At 31.8% G+C, this 18,374-nt stretch overlaps 1 protein-coding gene across 3 annotated transcripts in view; it reads left to right on the top strand.

Annotated features, from left to right (window-relative positions):
• The window catches only part of LOC118204253 (uncharacterized), a 264,242-nt gene that overhangs the window by 144,020 nt on the left and 101,848 nt on the right, over window positions 1-18,374 (top strand). The window contains exon 1 of one of the 3 annotated variants that reach the window (XM_035376592.2): window positions 16,742-16,894. The exons of the other annotated variants lie outside the window; for them this stretch is intronic. The gene's annotated coding sequence lies outside the window, so the exon portion shown is untranslated. Of the gene's footprint in view, window positions 1-16,741; window positions 16,895-18,374 lie in introns of those variants that run through there. 3 annotated transcript variants of the gene reach the window in all.

Here is an 18,374-nt window from a genome sequence, read left to right as displayed (position 1 = left end):
GAAATATTCTGCCTAAAACTTTTCGCGATTACAATACTTCCTTTTTACTTCGTACAAAGAAGTAAAAATCAAGATGCGTAGCCGAAATCAGCACACGAATACATGAATAGAAAATCTCACTTATTTGTGATAAAATTTTTGTAAGAACAGCGTAATTTGATTTTCATTTAAACAAATAATGTTAAAGAATGGGCACTCTGTTTTCTTTATATTTCGCTTCAAATCTGGGCTACTAAAAGTCAATTACCCGCAAGATTGAGTAGTACGATTTATAAAGATTTGTCGCCTCTAGCAGGGAAAAAAGACACAAAATTGATTTCGACCAGTGACAGTTTTACAGTAGGGCATAAAAAGAAAAGAAGTGCAGATGTTTAAAGATTAAGAAGAGTAAAGAGGGAAAAAATGGAGTTGTTTTTTAGAGTTCAGGTCATGTGGCTGAATTTACGACAGATTGAAATTTTATATACTAGCTGCTGGCGCGTTCAACTGCCTAAAATAGTTATCATAAAAAAGAAAAAATGTGCAAAGTTTTTAATGAGGCCAGCTGATATAATTTCACGGATGCACCCAGTAATTAATAATAAGAAATAACCGTATTTATTGCATTTAAACCTTTTATTTTGTTAATCAGTAATAGATATATTAAATTTAAAAAAAAAAGTAAATAGCTTTTGCTTTGCCGAAACGCACTTTTAAGGTAAACGCACTTTTACGCAAGGAAGATAAAAATAATTTACACCAGGGCAGTAGCAACGCATATTTTTTAAAATGCAAATTTTTTTATAAATTTGAAAAAATGATATCATAAGCTTTGACGAGTGGCAACATATTTCTTTTAAATCACCATTTTTTTAATTATTTGAAACATAAATATCTTACGCTTTCTAGAGAGGGGGCAAAATTTTGCTTTTAAATCGCTGAGTTTGTTAATCAGAATTCCTTAATGCAAAATATGAAATAAATAAAAACCGCATTGAAAATTAAAAATTCCGGCTTCGAGCTGCAGATATTGGATGGAGGACTATGTGTATTAAAATATTGTGGCTCTAGATGACGTCATTTTTACTCAAAGCGAGGTCCGTGTAAACATACATACAGGATTCTTCATTATTTAATAACAGAGATATCTCTCTAATTTTTTTAACCAATATGTCGACTTATGAAACAATCCAACTGGTGGAGTTGAGAGGCTATACAGAAAAATATTTAAACTCACGAATGGGAAGAACTGAAAATATTAGAATATCTTAAATTTTGACTTTAAGACTATTTTAAATTTTAAATTAAGATTTATAAAATGTCAGTATATTTAAAATACAGCATTAATGTTTTGTTTATATTTTCTTCAAGTTTCTCAGAAAGGTTTTTATATGAAAATAAAGCACTTTAACGAATTTTTGAAAAATTTGTAACTTAATTTTACTCGATATCTGCTGTTTTACTACCCTCTATGTTTTAATGTATGTTTAGTTTATGCAATTATTCTGCGTAATTAAACGAAAAGTTCTGAAATTTAACAATGAAGGGTAAGTAACTAACTTACGATAACATCATTATTTTAGTAAAAGCCTGTCACAGAACGTTGAGTTAACAACATCCTGCGTTTGCAAGGAAAATATGAAATAATCAAGACCAGGGTTTTGAAAAGTCATTTTTAAAACTATTTTATTGCAGTTTTATATATATGTTACTGTGAAAGACCGAGATTTGGAGAATATCGACATTCTCCGGTGAATGTCAACATTTACATAGTCGCTTGGTGCATGTCGAAAGTATTTGACAAATATCTTTATTTCTGACTTACACCGGCAAATGTCGACATTCATCATGCATTAATGGTGAATGTTGAATACGTCGGAGATTTGCATTTTGTTCTCCGTATTTCAGGCGCCATAAAACTTAAAGGGAGACTTAACGTTTTCGCCTGTCTTACTAAGAGGTGTAACCATTCCCTGGTGAGAAGAGTTGTTCGTAACTCTATAGAGGCGTTTTCACTGCGTGACATGTAGCTTTTGATTCTAACGCGAGAAGGGCTACTCGATATTACTTGACTTCTTAATAATGACAGCAGTCGTGCTTGGCAAAATGTTAAGCATTTAGTTTTAAATTTAGTCAATGAAGAACTTTTTTTTTTAATTTTGCATTTATACCGTATATGTCAAAAAACCTTAAGTAACAGTACATGTAAATAAACTTTTGAACTTAAACAATACATTCTAAATTAGAAAAGAAAATAATACAAAAAAACTTAAATATGTGATTGAAATCTTATTTATTGCAACAACATAAACTTTTATGACATTTTGAATTGCACAAGAGTCCCTTGCTTTTACAATTGCATTTAGTTGTGGAACACTTCCTTTTGCAGTGACAGCGTGTATAGCCTTGCCCTCTACTTCTCGAATTAGCTGTAGTTGCTTCTCTCAGCGACATTACTTGAGAAGGAATCTCATCTACAGAAAGTAACTTTTCTTTACAAATTACGAACTGATTACGGGTATGAAGCTACTTGAAGGCGTCATTTTTATTTGCTAGTTTATAAAAGTCGGAGTCTTATTTCAACAACAATTGCCAGAACAAAATTTGGGTCTTTATCTTCAGTGCTATAAACTCTATTAACTCATTTGGAATGTTTTTCCAGTGTTATGTCTCTATCAATGGCTATTTTAATATGCTTATCTCTGACCCTGACAAATCTTGTCAATAAGTGAAGAAGTCCTGAAAGTTTTTCTTTCTATGCAGCTATAACTTCCATGGCATTTCTTTAAAAACTATATTATTTTCAGTCACTTATAGAGCTATGTTCATTACTCTAAGAAGCACATTATTCTAACGCAACTTTTTCTTTAGATGTTAGTAAGCGTTCTTACTTGCCAGTTGCTGATTCAGTCTTGAAGAGATTTCAGAATCATTCCATTCGTATGAGTAACTATTTTCATGTGCTTACTCAAACTCTTCCATTTATTACATTTATCAGATATGATATTATAAATTTATTACCAAACACCGATAAAAAAGAAACCAAATAAGCCATCTAATGACTGAAGGTTATTTCGTTATTTTTAAGTTCTTTTTAAGAATGATGAGTTACTAAAAAATACCGTCCACTTTCAACTTTAGGAAAAGCGATTTAGATAAATTTTAAAAGGCCCTATGGTTTCCCAGTTTGGCCATTTAGCTACGCCTGATAGATAGAAACTTAGCTATGCTAGGATTTACCATCAGTAACATTTTCACTAAAACAATGACCAGATGTTAACTTGTCACCTTATTGAATATCTCTTTTTTGCCAATAGCAAAAGCAGAAAAATTTCGATGCTCAAAGTATTCTTGCGCCTTTTATTGCTAAGCTATTTATTAATTCTCAGCGATTTCGCAAAATATTCAAATTATTTTTCTTTCTTAGGTTTTTCACGATTTTTAGATCTAGTTTTGTGTGTGACCTTTCTTTTTATTTTTTTCATTATCGTCCGTTCTAAGAATTATGTATGAAAGCATAACTGAAACATATTCTTTAAATAAAAACGCGTTAGCTGTTCAAATATTATTTATTATAATATTTAAGTACACAGTAGAAATAACAAAACAACAATAAAGAAAATTTTAATCTTCCTAACTCAAATGTTACCAAAAGGTATTCAATGTTTTAACAAAGCTGGATAAAATCGGAAAGAGCCCTCTAAACGTCACAACGTTAGGCAATAAAAAAATGGTTACTCCTTTCTTCTTGGAAAAAAAAGCGCATATCAAGCATTTAATCAGAGTTTATAGCAGTTACAAATTAATTAAAAATATTTAATTATTATTTTATTGTATCATTTAAGTTGTGGCAAATGTATAAAGTAAAGAATGAATTAATTGTTTTTATTTGTGCTTTCTTTGAGAATGACACCAAAAACATTAATAGAGGTAAAATAAAGAGTAATCAAGTTAAAATGGGAATGGATAAAACTAAATCAACAAAAAGAGTAAACTAGTCGAGGGGGGTGGTTTTAGAGCTCTCAAAACATCTTGGTTATTCAGAGTAGTGGCCCCTTTTTATTCGGAATCTAGGGTGGTCGTCTCCCTTAAAGAGGCTACTGACTTCCATATTGAAGCTCTTCTGTTCTTTTAAATACTGTTGAAATTTACTCAGACATTATTTATTTATAAAAAGTACTGCAGAAGCTTCAAACAAAGTAGCTTTAGGAAGATTCTTCGTGGTATAATGAAGTATGCTCTTATTTTTAATATTTTTACTAGCTTGTATTTAAAACAAGGCAAAAGTGTATACTGTAAAAATTTTTAATTATGAAAATAAAGATTTAATTTTTAAACACATTAGATAAAAATAAGGTTTAGTTAAGGAAACTAGAATTAAACTTTAAAAATGTTACCGAAGCAGCACCGAAAGTGGTAAGTAAGTTGTTTAATGTTCGTTAGAAGTAAAATCGGTTAGTTATCACCTAATAAATAAACTCCCAACCTTTACTGGTACACCAAGGGCCGAATAGCCAAAAACTGCCGAGTACTAGTAGCTCTACTTTGGTTTGAACCCAGGCGAACGGGATGACTGCATGATTCGTTTTCGTGGTTTTCCCTAGGTAATACAATTAAGTTGCCCTTAAAAAGTCTTGACAAAGGCATTCCTTCCTTATTAAGATGCATAAAGTCCTTTACTAAGACATCCCTTCTCTTAGGCAGATAGCTGTGATGTGCTTTGCTACAATCAGCTAAACCAAATTAAACTAAACCGAAAACAAAACGTTTGGAAGATAAAACCTTGTGTGCTTTGTCATTTTTAAATAACGAAACAAGAAATTATTTTTTAATGACAGCTATGGATGGCACTAAACTATATTCATCAGAAGATAGCTCGCCTTAAATCTGTTTCGGCGTATATAGGATGTTTTTATTCATAAAAGTCATCATAGTAGATTCCATTAATTTTTCACGCTCGAAAACCTAAGAGAATTTTTGTAGATTAATGAAACTAGCCATAAGGCTGCAGTAAATTTTGATGTGGAATTTAACTCACATTTTTTCGCCTTAATTTTCTAAATTAACGAAAGAAGAATAATTATCCCAAAGGGGTAATTTGCCTTGAAGGGCTATTAATTCCGATTTTGGCATTTTGCGTTGATTCACTATAAACGGCGAATCACTTTTTAAATTCTTTCCACCAAATATTAGGCCCTGTATTATGCTTAAAAAATTAAATAGTGAATGATCTGCATAAATGTATGTATGTTTCTCGCATTGTGATAAAACGAGGGTACCTAGAGCCATCAAACTTTGAATAACGTACGTCCCCACTCGAATATGGGTATCTGGAAGCCCAAATTTGAAATTTGGAATTTGTTTTATTATATATTTCATATTTTTAAAAATATTTATGAGTTTAAGAAACTGAACGATTTCAAACGAAGCAATGTCAACACTGTACGAAAAAAAAGTAAAAAAAAAAGGGGAGGACATTTTTATCTCCAGCGCGCGAGATTGGGTATTGGAAATTTTAAAAATATGCTCTTTTAAATATTTTATGATATTGCTGTTGAATTGAATTTTATGGTTTAACGTTGAGGAACGTGATATTTAATAAATAAAGGTAACAAACAAAAAGTTAAAAAACGCCCCTTTGGGCGTAATATAAAATCTGAAAGCTTTCAATTTTTGAACTTTTTTTTTTTTTTTTTTTTTTTTTGTATTCCGATTATTCTGTTTTTGATTCACTTCGAGGACTTTTATTTGCCTACTAATTAAATTACTCATTATTGTCAAGGAATTGGATAAAAATGTAATGTTCCTCACTTCTTGGTCTATGTTGAATGTAGAGATACCTAATGTACTGTGGGACGACTTATTGCTGAGTTCACGTTATAACAACAAAGTCTACAGAATGATTAAAATACCCTTTATTCACTCAAAGAAATGATAACAGATGGCCTCTTCTGGGATGTACAGGGAAGCCTCCACTCAAGATAAAAAAATAAGAAACTAATCTAATACTAAACTAAACTGAGCTGAAGCTAGACACAAGTACCTAACGTAGTTGACCCTTAATTTAATTTAGCCGGTGATTATCAACAGGCACATACAATATGGCCGAGCGTAGTAGGTTTAAGAACGAAGTAGATTGATGGTAAACACGCGCTACTAAGGACTCCTGAGCTCTCTCTTATTGAAGTAACCTTCCTTAAATACTCATTTGCGTACAACGCGATACTAAAATCTCATCCTGGTAAGGAACAGTAAATGGGAAACGAGAATAGACAGTAAACCGTGTTTAAACTTCTAATAACTGTTAGAAACTTAAAGTAACCGCTACTAAGAATATGTTCACTTTTTAATTAAGATTTAAGTTCCCTTTGAATTTCAAGAAATCTGGATCTTTTGAACCTGAAATGTCAAAAAGTTCTTTTATTACCCAATCAGAAATTAAATTGCAGCAAGGTCTTTATTATAACCTTTCATCACTGGTGAGTTGAAACTATTTTTTTTTATTCTTTGACATTATCACTAAAACGAATAAAAACTGTATTTAAAGTCATTGTTATTTGTACATAGGTTTAAGGCTACATTATGTTGTGCATTCATTTAACTTGTTACATTTAAGTTTTATCCGAAATAAGAGGTGTGGAGAAATGAACAGTTAGGATTATAAGGTAGCTTATGTGTCAGTTTAGAATCCAAAAATGTAATTTTGAGAAAAAAAAAAAAAAAAAAAAAAAACTCGAAACAATAAAATTTTACATTGCAGAGTTTTTTTTTTTTTTTTTTTTTTTTTGTGGTTACCGTTTACAAAGCATAATAGCAGTAATTATTTTCAACCTCTTCTTTGTACTTTGCTTTTAAGCAGTTGACAGTTTTTAGCGTTACGTTTTTTTTCATCTCGAGTGTGGCCTATTCTCAAAAATCATTTTTACCTTTTAGTAAGATTTCGTATTTTCATAAGCGGAACGGATTTAAAAGCATTCAGCACTTCTTTGAACTTTTGTTGCCTCTTTTAACGAAATCAGCGTTGCACGAAATTTTTGAAAGAGAACATCTAAGATGAAACATGTCAAATCCTTAAATCTTTAACGGACTTAAGAGTGTTTCCCTCACATTATGCTGTTAACACTAATATGTATCGATAAACATATTTAAGCAAACTTAAGTGCAAATTAATTTTGCCGCTAATCCGTTACCTGCTAAAGTTTCACGTTCCGCTGCCAATAATAATGCGACGTAAAAATGTAACACATAATCCATTATCGTGTTTTTTATGTTACTATTTCATTTTTCTCCGGCAGTTTTTTAAATTATAGTTCTATTGCAGATACTAGAATCCTATCTGTATATGTTTTATTATTTATTTTACATGTATAAGATGCTCGAAAAGAAAGCAACTTCTGTGATGTTTCCTTAAATACAGTTCCAACCGCAAAATTTCTAAAAATAAAGCTCAAATTTTCATAAAAACATTCTGAACACCCATGTCAGCTGAAACTGGAGAAACAAAAATTTGCATTTTAATGCCGGCTCTTTAGATTGGTCTGAAATCAAATTTTTTATGCCTTTCCATACAAATTTTATAAAAAAATTAAAAACTTTTCATTAAAAAATAAAGGGACCAATCACTAATTTAATGATAAACCCTTTTCATGAAGTATAAAAACCTTAATCACCAAAAGAAATAACTTTTGTAGATGCTCCCTAAATGTTTTCTCAAGTGATTTAAATTTAAGTAAATAACACGAAGTAAAGTCGCCTAATCCTTTTAATCTGGTCTCTAGTATGTCAACGATTCTGAATATACAGATATAGGCTTTTGTTTTTAACTCAATAAAATGATATGAGTATTCGAAATTTTTATTTCGAATACTATAACTAAGCGAAATTTTTATTCTAGAAGAATCAAGTAAGAAGAACAATTCGTTTTTATAGATAATTTGCCATGCGCAGTGTGTAACTGCTTCTTAAAAATTTATACTTTGTCTTAAGAAGCTCTATACTAAAAGGTACATTCTACCTTCTTCCAGCATGCCTTCGTGGGGTAACGTTAGCACACTCGGCGCGTATTCGAGAAGTCCAGGTTCGAGTCCCGACTACGGCGTTGCATATTTTTCACATCCCCAGCATGAAAAAAAATCCTAATGACTCTGCAGTACTATACCTAAACTAATACCTAAGGGAATAAAATATGTAGGTACTATTTTTTTCTAAGCTTCCTGCACATATTAGCAATTAATAAAAAATTGGATGCAACTCAGATATAATGAAATATCCTTCAGAAGAAAACATAACAATTTTATCGGTAATTTTCATTTTATTTTTGGAAGTCTTAACAGGATGGCCAGCAAGCAACACAGCGTCGTCGATTTTTAGAAGCCACCAGCTAAATTCTTACAAGCGAGAACCGAGTGAAGGTAAATACATCTTTGAATTTTTAATAACTTATATGGGATGTCAAGTGTACTAATACCCCAGAGCGCATCTGGAACTAAGATCCATCCTGGAACTAAGATTACTTAATAACAATCATAGTTCCTAAAAAGGAATCCTTTGCCTTGCGTTACGCTTTTTTATTCAACAGGTTTTCATCCCTTACGCATCTGTATCATTTTTTTTCCTGAAAGAGATACTGTCATTCATTTTAAAATTTCTTCCAGGGGTTAAATATTTTTCTCATTTTACTTTCTAAAGCAGTCTCTATGAAGCATAATTAAACTCTGCTTTTACTCAAAGAAAGCTTTTTATATTTTTTTATGACATTTTCAAGCGAAAATTTTATTTTTGGTTTATATATATATATATAATTTTCGTTCTTGTCACGTTTAAGGATTTAAAAACATGATAAGCATTCTATCATATGCTGTTATGCCTAATCTCGTCATTTATGCTATATAATTAAATACTTACCGCGGTACAGCTTTTTCAGGTTTTTGTGCGGGGAATGATAATTGTCTGGCATTATTGTTACTCCACGGTTCTTCAAAATATATTTTATCTTCGCTTTTGAAAAAGACTATTTCAACCTTTAAGTTTTTATTTGTATGGGACAGATGTCGGCAACCTTTTGAGGCGGAAGAGTCAAAAATTACAATTTACAAAATTTCAAAGTTTTTAAAGAGCCACCAAATTTTTTCTTGCCAACAATAAATAGTACTCGCATAAACAAAGTTTTTTTGATAAACAGAAACTAATCTATTCATTCATAAGAAAAAAATTTCTATTTATTCATCAGAAAAATTTCTATTTATTCATAAGAAAAATATATATTTATTCATAAGAAAAATATATATTTATTCATAAGAAAAATATATATTTATTCATATATAAATAGTGTTTTTCACAACAAATTAGATAATATATATATGGCATTATTAGATAATTACTTATTATTTAAGTAAAAAATGTAAATAATTAAACATTTACTTACAACACTAACTCGTACTTCAATAAAAAAACAATTGAGTTAACAAATTCAATGGGAGCGATGGCTTTGCATGGTTTTAGAAAGTTTGGATAAATTTGGCTCATAACTGGTTGTTATCAGTTTTAAACACGACTCTAAATTTTTATTTGTTAGTTAGCTTTTTACTGTACTTTTAATTATATTCATGCAAGAGAACGCTTGCTCGCAAAAATATGTCGATCCGAAGATAGTCAGCACTCCAAATGCCAACTTCTTCACCTCACTGCAGCAATCTGGAAGACTATTCCATGAGTTGAATATACGAGTAAATGCCTCAACTCGCGGCATTTCGTTTAAAGCTGACCACTTTTGTTGCATTACGTACATTCATTTGTGGACCTCCAACTCTTCCGACTTGCTTTTCAACTCTGTAAATTTTCCACTCCACAAAGCTTTACTTTTTAAATCCATCAATTGCATTTTTAGAGATTCAGTATCAATTCCAAACGGCTCAATGTGGATTTCGTTACTATTTGTGTTGAGAGGATTTACTATGAATGCTAGAGTGGTTTTGTTGGTTTTGAATTGCTCAAATCTGTCAGCAAATTCATCTTTAATTTTTTTGTAACTGTGCTGAAGTAATTCGTGTCAACAGTTGCAGTGGTTTTATCGCGATAGTGCTTTAGAAATTGAGAATGAATTAATTTACCGCTCTGAATATCTTCTGCAAAAGTAATAATTTTTTTTTTTCAAAACAAACCTATTCTTCTTCTAAAACATAGGCTGGTTTTCCCTTTCCTTGCAATTTTAGATTCAGCTCATTTAATTTCGCTGTGACATCCACCATAAAGTAAAATTTTTGCAACTATTTGTCGTTCTCTAATTCAGGGTGATTAATGCCTTTTTCATTTAGGAATGTATTTACTTCATTGAAGCACAAAGCAGAACGTTTCAACACCTTTCATTTGAAAAGCCATCGCACTTTATTGTGAAGAAGGTAGTCGGAATACTAAGTCTCCATTTCCTTTAAACTGACGATGGTACAGTGCTTTTGACAAAATGCTGTTAACAATCTTGATTACCAAATTCATGACCTCAGCTATTTCAGCCAGAAATGTTTGGGCACAAAATGCTTCTTGGTGCATTATGCTGTGAAACGTAAGAATTTCGTGGTTTATTTTGCTCTAAAGAATCGTTGTTGACACTTTATTTTTCCCTGTCATACTTCTGGCTCCATCAGTTGCTATTGAAACGATTTATTTAAATCAATCTTATTGTCTTCAAGGCATTTTTGCAAGGTATTCGCTACATCTCCTCCTCTATTTTGTCCCGTGATCGGTAGCAATGCTATAAGTTCTTCTTTTGGGTTTTGGGGAAACGTATACTGTCAAAAAGTGCAACTTGTGCCGTATCTTTTATGTCGCAAGACTCACCTATAGCAAGTGATAAGGCAGAAGAAAGTTAAATATCTTCCACCTGCAAATATGTTACATTTGAAGACATTTTAGCTATTCTATCTTGTACTGTTTTAGCGGATAGTGGCAAATCTTTGATTTTTTTAACGATTTCTGGTTTATTTTTGAAATCACGAAACAGTTCTTCAGATGCAAATATGAAGCAATCTTTGACATACTCACCATCTGTGAATAGTTTGCCTTTTTCTGCAATTTCTAATGACACCGCAAAGCTTGCCAGATTAACATTACTTGCGGATTGAGTCCAGTTACTTAACATGGAACTTGATTGCTGTTTTTGTTTTTGGAGCTCGTCGACAGCGTTTTTTTCGTTCTTCGCCGGCTGGATATTTACTAGCAAACTGAGTATGTTTTTTAGTGAAGTGTCTCTCTAAATTTGATTTCTTATTGTGTGCGAGTTTTTAGTGGCAAATGAGACAAGTCGGAAGGCCATCTGAGTTGCATATGAAGGCGAAAGACTGCGTCCAATCTCGATTGAATTCTCGATGCTCTTCTTCAGTTTTTCTTTTTCTTTGGATAAAATAAATAATATTTGCGTATGGAACTAAAGAACCGCAGCTTCACATCCAAAGAGCCGCAGGTTGCCGACTCGTGGTATGGGATGTTTCGGGAGCTTATAAAATTTAAAAACTATGCTACATTCCTAAATCAAACCATATTTTAAGTAACTGCCTATTATTCTTAAATAGCTACGTTTTCTCAAACTATTCTAAAGTAATATGCTCAGATATTTCATATAGAAGGAACGCGCAAAAGATTTGAGTATTACCTATACATCGTGAACCATCGATAAGCAAGAAAGGGAGCATAATGGAAAGCTCTTACCTCGTTAAAGGTAATCCAAACACGATGTATGAAAACACAATTTTATGTTCAAGCGTTTTATTTACAGCTGTAAGAAAGAAAGAGTAGAAAGCGAAACAAGCGCTAACAACATTTTTTCTTTTCAGTTAGAAACGCGAATGTTTTACGTAACAGAGACTTTTTATTGTTCGGAGTGTTCGAAAATGTCAAATGCATATTTTTAATCACAAGTATGAAGGGAAAAAGGACGTACATCTTTTGCTTTTCGTTTCGACGAACAATTCCACATTTCAGTTAGTGTTTAAGTTTTGAATATAATAAATATAAATTCGTGTTTTAAGAAGTTTCTTAAATAATAGAATGTAGAGCATCTGCCAAACTGATTCTAAATTAACTATTAATATAAGCCATGTATTATATAAAACTTCAGCAGCTTAATTTTCATAAAACTGTCCATGAATGATTTAAATAAAATAATAAAATGTGCAAATAACTATTTATATGTAAGATAAAATTTTGACTTTGATATCCCCTCAGGTCACCTTTTTCATTTAATTATACAATTATAATTAAACAGAAACTTTGATTAAACTAATAATAGTAAAACGATACGATATCTTTTAGTTAAGAAAAATAGTACCTTCAACATTTTTAACCTAATGTCAGTAGCATAATCATAATCAGGGTTTCTTAAACTTTTTGAAATGGGGACCTCATAATATTTATGAAAATTTTGTGGGACCTCATAAGCATTGCGCTAAACCGATACACGCGTGAGTGAAACTGTCCGTTTCTTCACTTGCACTGTAATATACTATTGCAGTTTTAAGTCTTTAATTTTTAAATGTAAAATGAACGTTTCTATTACTAAAAAAATGCTTCGAAACGTTTTCGTTTTTTCTTTGTCTGTATTGTCTTATCTTTATCTGTTTTCAGATACATTATGTAAAAATATTTGGTAGTTGTAAAATTATTATAATAAGTTAAAGAAATATCAAAATTGCTAAAATTTTTGGCGACCCTTTACTGCAGGTCTCGCAACTCCAACTGGGGTCGAGACTCACAGTTTAAGAAACTCTGATCATAATTATCTCTGTTTTCACGCTTGCTTCTATCTTGCTAGCATGTTCTCCGTTTCTCTTTTTCACCTCTTTTAATACTATAAATATATGAAACTATTGAATATTGGCTACGTGTTTTATACCGGTTAAGCTATTTGTACTTTTAAGAATGCCAAGCATAAAAAAAAGTTTATCAAGTGACTATAACTGTATCCTCCTTGTAACTATCCGGCTATCATCATCATCATCTGCGACAGACTCCAAATGGTAGCGTCATTAGATTATTTTGATGCTAGAGACGTGAAAAATGAGAAATGCCGTCGTCGTCGTCGGGACTTGAACCTACGACTTTGTGGTGTAACGGCAGCACACTCGGCGCGTACCTCTGGAATACGCGCCGAGTGTGCTGCCGTTACACCACGAAGGCATGTTAAAAGGAGGGAGAAAATACCTTATATATTTCTCCTTTAAAAGAACGACTGAGGATTAGGGAGCCCAGTCGCCACATCCTGGTGGTGAAGAATTATCACCCACCACCTTTCAGTTGAGGCGCCACTGTAGAGTCATTAGGTTAGTTTGCTGCCTTAGACGTGAAAAATGAGCAAAGCCCTCGCGGGGACTCGAACCTGGATCTCACGAATACGCGCTAAGTAGTCTAGCGTTAAACCACGATGGCATGCAGAAAGGAGGGAGAAAATTCTTTATAAAGTAAAGTAATATTTTAATGAATTTTTTAAAAAACTTTTATCTATTTTTTACTTTGTGTATTATCCTTTTTACATGTAAATGAGTAATAATTTTGTGTGCATTTTTAATGCATTGCAACTAACATCATTTCTTACTATCTCTGTCTCTGAATAACCACTTCAAAAAAATTTAATATTGCAAGATAAATATTTTGGTAGATTGCAAGATAATTATCTAAGGTCTCTTTTCTCTCTCAGCCCTTCTACCTATAATGTTCCTGCTAGAAATCGCCAGAATTACAGTAAAATGTTATGACTCCTAGAATTGATGCAAAATAAACGATGCTACTATCCTAATCATGATTAAATATTTTTTATGTCCATCGACATAAAGTAAAATAAAAAAGTATAAAATTGGAGAAACTTTGTAGTGTTCTGCAGAAATAATAAAACAACGAAGTGTACTAGAAATGCGCTTTCATCAGCTCATTTACTTCACCGATACAAGAACTGCAATTTGAATCAAAGCTTGTTACGACAGGAAATAATATTCTATGTGATACTAAAACCATAATAGAATTTTCAGCTAATATTCCGTAATCAAAAATTGAATGTACTATATTTTTTTTTAAATTCATTTATTACTACACTCATACTTAAAATGCCCACCAGCGGCCGAGCGGTAAAGTCGCTGAACACTGGTAGTTCGGTCCGAGGTTCGAATCCCGCGAACGGGCTGGCTGCATGGGTGTTTTCGTGGTTTCTCCATGTGTAACGTGTATACGAGCCAGTTTTCCTTAGAAAATCCTTCACGAAGGCATCCTTTCCCTTAGGCAGATAGCCCTAGTGTGCTTTGCCATAATTAAATACACCACACACCATACTTAAAACTTAATTAATTGAACAAAACTTCATTTACTTCGCCTTCCGATTTCCATTGTAATGCAATTTAATTTCTCTTCTTTGACATCAGAGTTGGAAAATTATAAATGCTGTTATAATTATTAACTATTTATGATAATTGTTCAGACAGGTGTTCTGGATGTCATTGCTCACTCACGTTTTAAAAATACTACTGTCTAATGCATTTTGTTTATTGTGTTTTGCTAACTTTGATCAATAAAGATAAAACCGCTCAACTTCCTTGTTTGCTGACATCATTATTTTGAAATTTATTTCTTTTATACGTTGTTGAGATTTTCTTAGAACCGCACTCCATTATTTATTCCTTTTTAAATAAAGTGTGCATATTTTTTACTTTTTTCCCTGCTAGAAATATGCTTGAGTTTTTTTAATAGCTATTTATACATCTTTAGGGGATCTTGCAGTATTTCATATTTGCCTTTTGCTTTACTAGAAATTCCGGCAAGTTGCATTCTATGTTATTGTTTCCTTTAAGGTCTTGTGGAGAATTAATTAAAATAAAGCGAAGAATATTAACTTTTAAAATAAAACAAATGCAAGAATATAATGTGGCACTGTCTAAGGGCATTAACATTCTCGTCATTTTTTAACAGTCTAGTACAAGTATTTAGAACTAGCCAACATATATTATTACGCGAATTTTATTTTAGATGTTGAATACAGTCTACTGCTTTTTCAATCTGATTTGCTTAAGCTAAAACTGTTTGTAGTTGAAATAATTTTACTGGCAAATATTACTTATTTGAGTTTTAAGAAGCATCTATATGTACATATAACGGGATTTTGGAATCGATCTGAAATCTACTGGCTTCGAAGAGAGTGCGATTTTTCGAGCGAAAACGTTTTGAAGAGGAAAGCATTTCAATATACTGCATTATATAGTTATCCTACGAATGCGCGCTGGAGATAAAAAAAAAATAAAATAATTAAAAAAAAAAAAAAAATCCGTACAGTGTTCCTACTGCTGGCTTTGAAATCGTTGAGTTTGTTAGTTAAAGAATTCGTTAAAGTTTTACAAAATGTGAAATAGATAGTAAAACATATTCAGAATTCAGGCTTCCAGGTGCACATGTTTGGGTGAAGGATTACTTTATTAAAAATTGGATGACTTTAAGTACTGTCGTTTTTTCACAATGCGAGAAACATACATACATTCATGCAGATTCTTCATAATTTAATTTCTTTCAATATAAGACGGGGTGATACTATATATATATATATATATATAAACTTATTTTTCCTAGTTTATGTAATAAATAATTTATTCCAGTTTAGATTTAAGAGGAATGACTTTTTTAAAATAACGCATTATAATTTATCGCTAATTAAAAAGATTTTCAGGGATTCCTGATTTCTTTTAGATTTTTGAACTCATACTATAAAAACAATCACAAAAGTATACAAAATGCAGAATTTAAAAATTATTGTTCAATGACATCCTTACGTTAGATTTTATTAAATCTTTGAATGTGCCCCTCAAATGAATTATTTAGAAAAGTATTTGCAATCTAAACGGATTCTCCAAAGGAAATGTGACATAAAAGCCATATAGAAAATTTACATTTTATAACAGTTGTACTCTAATTAGATGATAATGAAATAAAAATAAACATAAATTATACAACGTCATATTAAATGCAACTGAATTCCGCGGATAAATGATTAATATTTAATATGAAATGCATTAATTGTAATGTTTATTGTCAAATATAAAACTATTAATTACATAATATTTAATAATACGTGATAATCATTGCCGAGGTTTTTAATAATTACTTATTCATAATTTTTTCCTCCTTACGCAGCAAACGTTAAAAGTACGGCGTGACTAACGCCAGCCGAAATTATTTTCAGAATGAATGTAATATTCGTATTTCACAGTTTCTATTGTACTTTTTAATTTCCGAACCTTTGATATAAAGACTGACATTCCGTATTTATGATCTTTTAATGTCTTCAGCCATTCCCTTTGATGAAGACATTAAAAGTTCACAAACAACTAGACGTGAGGAGGTTCTCTTCGAGACAAACTAACAAGAACTTAACTACATTTTATTTTTACTATTTTTACTAGACTGCTTCTTTTTAACACATTCCTGCTGCATTTAGTAGCTGGTGAGATACCAGAAAATTATGTTAAGTTTTTATTTTCCTTTGACGTGATGCCTCTTCGTAGTCTTCTCTTCCCAGCACCGTTAAGCGGGATTCAGGGAAGTATCTTCCGTGCTCAGATTTTTTAGGCGGTGAGAGCCTAAATGAAAACAATCTCACGTATCTACCTGAAAAGAAAAACAAAGAGAGCCCCTTCCACTCTCCCCGTCTGAGCGAGCGAAGAAGCCTCCGTTATAGCAGGGCAGAGACAAGAAAGAATACTCGCGGATTCGGTCTGCGAGCGAAGCGTGCAAGGGGAACAGAAGGGTGGGTGAGAGAGTAACCTTGACCACCCCAGGTCATTACCAAGCAGAAAAGGCGGAAGACAGAAACCTCCTCGCATTCATTCGCAGCAGTCGGCGCCTCCTCACTCGCGCTGCCTCGCATTGGGATTCTACTTACTACCCCCGAACGGTAAGTTCGTCATCTCTTTTGCCGGTGTCAATCTTTCTTCAAGGACTTTGCGGGTTTTGTTTTCTGTTTCGTTGATTTTTCGGTTACGGATAGGAGACGCGAGCTTCGATTTTCGAGTTGCGGATCAAAATTCAGTTAATATTCTTGAGTTAATTTACATTAATATTCTTGAGTTAATTTTCAAATATTTAATACAAGTAGGATTGCAAACATTTATTTTATGAAAATTCTTATGTTTAAAATTCTCTCTCTCTCTTTTTTTTTTTTCCTTTCCGGAAAAATTACCATTTGACTAACTTCTTTGAGTTTTTTATATAAAGCTGTCAAGTACATTTACGTGTTTGGTGTTGCATTTAGAGTATAAAATTTGAACTTCGGAATATCTGAATATTACTGGTAATGAGGGATCTAACATAATTTTAAAACAACAAAGTACCCTCTCAAATATCAGATTTTTTATGTTAAGGTGAAGCAACCATATTTCTCTTATTCTGTTTAAACATTTCCAAAAATTCTCATCAGAGAGATGTATTTTTTAAATTAATTTTGGTTTTCCATGTTTTAAGCTATCGGCTATTTTCAGTTTTATTGTACCCCCGAACGTTAGTAACTTTTAAATATTTATTACGAATTTTCTTTCTGACCTATTAAAAACCTTTTTTTCCTCCCCGACTTTTGAAGTAAATCTTAATAAAAGAAATGTACCCAACACACACATTTCAAGGTCGAAAATAAAATTAGGCTAAAATCCAACCTCAGGCTGGCGCTGCTTTATTAGCAACCTCACTTATTATTCTAAAAAACAACGACAACTTTTAATTTATATATGCACTATTAATATTCTAAAAAAATACTTTTATCTAACAAGGAAAATTCTTCTGCTTAAGAAAAATATTTTTTCATGCATTATAAGAAAGGTCAGTTAGAAAAAGACACCCCATAAATTTGCAAAACTCAGTTTTTCACCCTAAGAGAGAAAATGTCGGGAGTAGTCATAATTCGGTTTAAAAGAGGAAACTGAATTTATGTAGTGGCATTTTAAAACTTTTCAATGCTTAATTGCTTAGTTATTCATTTTTATGTTTTAAATGTTACCAAGCGTTGTCTTTTTCGACACCATTACAAGAAACATGCGTTTCATAAAGTATTAAAATATACTAACATAGTCTGTGCGTTTCGTAAACATTAATAATCCTTCATAACTTCAGTATCTATCGCATAGAATAAACTCTGGGCTTAAATTTGTAGTTTAACTCAGAGTATATATTAAAAATTATTCTTTGAAAGATGCCTTTAAATTAGAATAGCAATTTCACACTTTTGTAATTTTTTTTCATATGCTTTGAGCAGATCTAGACTGAAGTATATATGCGATTAAGAAAAGCAATAAATAAATAACGGAAGGGAAAAATTCGTGTAAGATGATGTTTGTTGCATCAAAATAAGGCAAATGTTTATTCTTTTCTTTGAACTATCAGAT

Source organism: Stegodyphus dumicola, chromosome 1, assembly GCF_044657685.1.
Source record: "Stegodyphus dumicola isolate Sdum_Otavi_A_Nest chromosome 1, ASM4465768v1".
Taxonomy (NCBI): Eukaryota; Metazoa; Arthropoda; class Arachnida; order Araneae; family Eresidae; genus Stegodyphus; species Stegodyphus dumicola.
Note: the sequence above shows the minus strand (reverse complement) of the source record. Positions and strands in the feature narration are given on the sequence as shown.